General features: G+C 43.1%; 1 protein-coding gene across 2 annotated transcripts in view; it reads left to right on the top strand.

The window, feature by feature from the left end:
• daam1b (dishevelled associated activator of morphogenesis 1b) overlaps window positions 1-6,703 on the top strand; it is a 43,002-nt gene that overhangs the window by 6,947 nt on the left and 29,352 nt on the right. The gene's annotated exons all lie outside the window — the stretch shown is intronic.

Below are 6,703 nucleotides of genomic sequence, written 5' to 3' on the forward strand. Positions count from 1 at the left end.
TCTATGGGGTATTGTCAAGAGGAAGATGAGAGACATCAGACCCAACAATGCAGACGAGCTGAAGGCCCCTATCAAAGCAACCTGGGCTTCCATAACACCTCAGCAGGGCCAGAGGCTCATCGCCACCGTGCCACGCCGCATTGATGCAGTAATTCATGTAAAAGGAGCCCTGACCAAGTGTTGAGTGCATACTGTATATGGACATACTTTTCAGTAGACCAACATTTCTGTATTAAAAATCCTTTTTTTAATTGGTCTTATGTAATATTCTAATTTTGTGAGATACTGAATTTGGGGTTTTCATTAGCTGGACGCCATAATCATCAAAATGAAAAGAAATAAACGCATGAAATATATCACCCTGTGTGTAATGAATCTATATAATATATGGGTTTCACTTTTTGAATTGAATTACTGGAATAAATTAACTTTTCGATGATATTCTAATTCATTGAGATGCACCTGTATGTTAAATAGAAACGTGCACTAAAGAGAATATTATGCTGCAGTTTTTAGACACTAAAAAACATCCATGTCAGAGGCACAACACATAAAAGCATGCAGAGTATGTGAAATACATAAATCAGTCAGACACAGCTAAACAACAATAAAAGACAAGCATGCAGGTAGATGAGGGTCGACCGGCAATTTCAAGACAGACAGACGAGGGAAAGTTCAACACGGACAGAGAAGCAGTTACATTCTAATGCTGACAGAGTTGGGTACTAACTCACCACTTCTTTAATTGAGCTTTAAATTAACTGTATGTTTGTAGTTCTTTAATGGACACTGGTTTGACTAAATCACTGATACTTTAATGTCACTTGGAATCGTCACCAGAAAGAGAATTTGACAGCACCTGTCAAAAGTGATTTTGGTCACACTACATAATAACAGTGAAGTTATTGAATATTATTTCCAATAAAAATGCACTAAAATTAATCAAAGTCATATTTTTTCAAAATAACACTTGTAGTACAACAAGGATCAGCCCATTGATGTGTGAAGTGATTTTGGTTACACTACATTGCATGACAGTGAAGCTATTGAATATTGTTGTAGTAGGTATTTTCCGCATTGCACTTTGTAGACGGTCCCTGCGCACTCGTCTCGCAGCCGGCCGCTCATTGAGACCAATGCAGATTGTCACGCTCGGAGGAGTCCGTAAGATGGCCCGTTTTAATAAAATTAAGGTTGTAGCTTGTTGTCTACCTCACTACGGTTACAGGGAGGTATCGTTTGTATTTCAGCAACGTTTCGTTAACTATTTATTGAACCGGGAAGTCCGAATCTGTCAATATCTTTCTAACTTTACCTAACCACCTGTGCGACAGCATTTCAACCTTTTAATACGAGAAGTCATGAGATTCCCTGTATGTCGTATCTTACCGTTAGCGTATCTAAAAAGCAGGCATTTTTTTTTATCCAATTCTGAGCTTTAACACGACCAAAAATGAAGCTCAACTCCAACGTGATGACCTTAAGGTATAATTTCAAGCCTCACGGGTCTATATTTGTGCATGGATTAGCAGAATATGCGACTCATCCTTTTTGAGTCAGATGCCACCGTGTTTCCCTCTCCGAAACAAACCAAAGCTCGTCTAACACGCCTTGAAAAACAGCCTTGAAACAGCAGACATATATCAGATTCAGCAGCAGCTTGTGCCAGAGCATGGTATGCTTTATCCTCTGGAAACGCCGCCCCACCCTCCGTAAAGCACGATCAAGTTCTGACAAGTTGTCGAGCAAAGAGCGAAGCCAGAAAAATAGGTTTAGGTGGTATCGTTTACCTTTTATTCATGCGTTGGATACAACTTCATGAATTCAAGAGCAAAGGATGAAGTTTAATTCTTTGGACCTGATCGTGGATGGAGTTCACTCGCTTTGCAAAGTGGATTACCTTGATTTGAGATAATCTTCTGCATAATATATGGAAATAAACGCAGCCTTTGGTTTATTAGTTTCTCTGTGTGTGTGTGTGTGTGTGTTTTGTGTATATCGGCCTCCTAAGCTGACACGTTGGTATTTTTTTACCATTGTAATGTTATTTCCCGTTAACTCAGTTGTGCCGGTAATGTCAGTCACGCACATTCTTATTGAATTTGCAGAATCGGGGGTTGTTTAAGAAAAGCGCCTTTTAGTTTTGTTTGTCGACTTTGTCGTGAAGCACATTTGTGACCTCTTACGAATAACTTTCATGAAAGCAACGCATCCTCCCAGCCCGGTTATAAACTGGCCACTGTCCTCGTTCTTTACCCATCGACAGGTAGGAAACGTTTTCTTAGCCACCTTCTTCCCTCCAGGACCAGGAGGTGTCCCGGGTTTCTTTGGGCAGAGCTTTAGGCGACGAGGTTCCCACAGTATAACATATCTGTGTGATAACATAACTGTAGAAAAGCCGTCAAAACAGCCACGCAGTCGGGACAAAACCAGCTGCGTCAACAGCTAACTGTTCTACGGGAGCGATTGTATTACAGCTTTTAGTGGCAACCATTGTCCATATTTCTTTCTTCTCTCGCCGTTATGTCACTTGTTGTACTTTTCCCAGTGTTATGGGATCCATTAGAACAACTGGCTCATCTGTCATTTGTTTTACATTTTGATCCATCAGTCTGCTTTTCGGTGGATTCGAGCGATATCAGCAGCGTGCTGTTACCCCGAGCACCGTGTTGTTTGAGAGGCCACCTTTTAACCGCCAGGTGTCCTTGTTAACATCCCCAAAACATCCTTTATTTGTCTGCCATTTGTGTCTTGGTTTCATTTTTCACTGCACCACCTGAGCTCCTCTTTGGTTTCGGGTTTAGTTTTGGCTCGTCTGTGTCGCTGCTTGTTTTTCTCTCTCTGCTGAGATTATCACACACTCTGAGATAAGCAGCTTTTAGCTCGGCCATGGCGGTCGTGCAAGATGGCCGCTGTACTGTATTCCCGCTTGCTTTCGTACTTTGCCTCTGTGTCGGTCGGTCAGTCAGACACGAGCCGGTCTCAAACCCGCGAGGGCAGACCTCGGACCTTTTCACATGGATTTAGTGTGGTCAGCTAATTCTCTTCACCCTCAGAGCAGCCTGGATACTGATTGGCTTATGTCGGATTACTCTATTTGATTTGTTTGTATGTTTCCTCTACTGTAATACTCGGTGCGTTGTGCTGTTGTGCTATATTATCCTCTTTCTTATCTCTCCGCTGAAATCGTTAACCGCTGATTCCTCAGCGCGGTGAGCTTGGCCTACATGTGGAGGGATCAACAAGTTAAGCCACAGCCTTTTAACCCTCGCATTCTGTCAATCCGTTTCAAGCACGTTCACAGCAGCTGCAGCCGCGCTCACTTCACAATATGTTCGCAGCACTTCCTCCAGCTACCACCGAGAAAACACGTTCTCCTCGCATCCTTAGCTTCTCCGGGTTATGAATTAAGAATTTGATTGAAGTGATGAGTAATTCTTTGCAGATATTGACTGCAATGTGAAGGGAGACCACGGTGACAAACTATTTACCTCTTAATGTTTTTATTATTTATATGCTTTTATTGGACTACAGGCAGGGTCTGTGTGGGTAGATTTGCTGTTTGGTGGAGAGTCAAAAAGTAAATTATAAGACACTGATTACAGGAAATAGATCCTCACTCGTTGTCATTATGCCTTCTGGGATGGACCTTTCTATTCCAGGGGGTAATTACAAGCTTTCCAGAGGGTGGGCAGAGACCAGTGGGACCTTTTCTTTTTCAATCCTGGCATTTCATTTGTGAGTGTTAGGGTCTCCTGCAAAGGGAAGGGCTGCATGGGTGGAATTTATTTTTATAGCCCCACCCTAAATTAAACATATGTACGGTGTAGCCCAGTTCCCCTCCACCACATGAGACGAGCCATAATACAGCGTTACCCCTTCACACATTCCTTGGCGGCCGTTTCATTTTATTTCAAGGTCTGTCAGTCATGATTCTGCTGAGCGTATACTTATCATTAGCATGTAGCAAAACCTTCTTTCTTTTCCATTATTTATTATATCGATTCACAATTCACCAATGTCCTTTTCTTTCCTAATAGTACCAGCGAAACTTGGGTCAACAGGCGCTGTAATCACGACGGAACTTCTCAGGGTCTTCTACAATCTGCAGCCAATCAGATTCTCATGTTTACTTGTCCCACCGTTGAAGCGTTACGAACTGATTTCCGAGCTTCAGCAGCTGAAAACTGTTGAAAACCAGGAAGAATAGGCTAAAGTTGAGTTTTATCTGCCCGTACAAGCTTAATAGTTAACAGGAAAGAATGCTGTAAAGAGAGAGAAGGTTCACACTGACATGTTTTTTTGGGGGGCTGGAGTCTCTGTTTGAGTAGTTGTAGAAGAAGATGCTTTGAAGCTTCTTCTTCTTACCTTTTTAGAAGTGAAGATGCAACAGCCTCATCATAGCGCTAGAAGGGAAAGGTTGTCATGTATTTAATCACTAAAGCATGATTTATCCTGCTGTAAATGTAGTATAGTAGTAGTAGTGGTGTTAAATGGAAAACATGTGCATTAAAGCCCATTCTCTCTTTCTGCTTGTGGTGACCATGACATTGACCAAACCGTCTTCCTTTAACCCTCCGACAGACAGACGCGACGACAACGCCGCTGTCTATGAGAATGTCCCCGCCCACAGCGTGCCGTACATTTCCTGTTGTATGTACGCTGGCACCCTTTGAGCTCACCAAAACATCAAGTCCTGGCTTTTATTGACACGGATGAAACGTCCCACCAGAACAGAAGCCCTCCATGAGAACGGGACCTGTCTGTTATTCCAGCTGCAGGACATTCTTTACAGAGGCAGCTACCCAGGACCGTTACAGCCTCCACTGTTATCCACTCATGACCGCACCGGCTCGGCTCGCCACTTATGTCCGCAACACCAGACCTGCAGAGATAAAACGGTTTCACACGGGTTCCAGTTTCTTTGGATCAAGCTGCAGTGCAGTCTCAGTCGTGGCCATTGGAAATCAAAGCAGAAAGTTGCAATGCTTTCGGAGGTTGTATTATAGCAGCTAGCGTGACGTGGGACTTGGAAAGGGTCCAGAAATCGTAACGTTGCGGGCAACTTTACACGTTGGCAGCTGTTTGAGAACTTTGAAGTTTAAATAAAACCAAAAATCATGTAAAATGACTGTAATGGTCCTTAATCCTGAATGGAAAGTGGTTGGTTTGTGCTGTTTTATGGGGAAAGGATAAAGGAAGGCAGCATTTCTAATACTGAGGGTTTCTGACTCACAGCTGTTCGGGAAAAAGTCCGAATTTAGCTTTTAGGCTTTGGCAGAGAAGTCCGTACTTAGTCCATATTTAGTGTGAATCCATAGTCTGAGGGACAAAGCATTTGATACTCCTCTGTGTTTCTGCCACATTTACTGATTATGCTGACTGGACAACGCTGTGTTGCATGACAACAAATATAAACAACAAAAGCTCTATGACGTCTTGTTTCTGTGGAAGTAAATGACGTTTAGGTGACACTCACTCAGTCAACACCTGCACAGACACCTGAAGGGCCTGACTCAGGTAGACTTCTGTTCTCTCATGACATGTCTTTACATTACATTAACAAAGCAGTAATTAGTTTGGATGTTCAAGAATGACCTCAGAGTCATGAACATCTTGAAATGTAGGGATGTCCCGACCCCGAGCCCTTTATTATTGGGTATTTAACAGCTCCAACATCAACATTTACCTAAATGTTGATTAAATATGGTTGAAACATGGTTAAACATTGAAATAACAGCTGTAGCCTTCTAAATTCCACCGAATTTTTCACAATCTACACCGATCCAAATACGGAATAACCTGATTCAAAACAATGACATTCATAAGCTTAAATTATTGACATGATACAGATGAAAGTTTAGCTGGAAACATGCGGCTCCTGAAACTGATGAAAACACACTAAATGAAGGACCTGACTGAAGTCGGTCTTATTAACGTTATGAACATTTATGTTGATGAGCATCTTCTCCAGAACATTCCCCACACACTTCCATTACTTTGGTACAGTCTAAAAAATATCACTATTCTGCAACGTAGGGGTGTTTGTGGATGCTGGAGGTTGAGAGTGAGAATCTAGCTGACATGCAGGAGTGATGCTTGTGCTGTAAATGATGTGGGAGTGTCCGGGATTGTTTGGATTCAAATCTAATTAAAGTCTAATCGTTGCAAGAGTGCTTGGATGGAATATGTGCAATGTTTTAAGTTGCTTGTGCTAAATGCGGTTTTATTTTACCCAGGAGATGTTTATGAGAGAGGATAGATCTTTCTTGATGTTTTTAGCATTTTCTTTAGTCGTCTCTCTCTCTCTCTCTCTCTCTCTCTCGCTCTCTCTCTCTCTCTCTCTCTTTGACAACCACGTTTGCACCTTAGCTTCGTTTCCTCCCTTCAGCTCTCCAAACAGGCCCTCTCCAAACAAACCCGAAACAAGTTGTCCAAAGCCAGTCTGGGGGGGGGGGGTGAGCTGGGCGGCGGCCAAGGCTCGGCTGCATCCTATTAGGACTGGGAGTGTTGAAAAGGGGTGTGGCCTGGAGCCAGTAACATCTGTGCCTGCCCCCACTGCGTTCTGCAGAGAAAGGCAAGAGAGAAGGAGGTTAGGGAGGGCGTGGATCCGAAGGAGAAGTTCTCGCCGGCCAGCTGACTGTTTGCAAGAACCCAAACAACATCTCACGCTGTATGGCTGGTTCATCCCTTGTTTGCCCCC

This window comes from Anarrhichthys ocellatus, unplaced genomic scaffold (genome assembly GCF_004355925.1).
Source record: "Anarrhichthys ocellatus isolate YVR2014 unplaced genomic scaffold, GSC_Weel_1.0 scaffold52, whole genome shotgun sequence".
NCBI lineage: Eukaryota > Metazoa > Chordata > Actinopteri > Perciformes > Anarhichadidae > Anarrhichthys > Anarrhichthys ocellatus.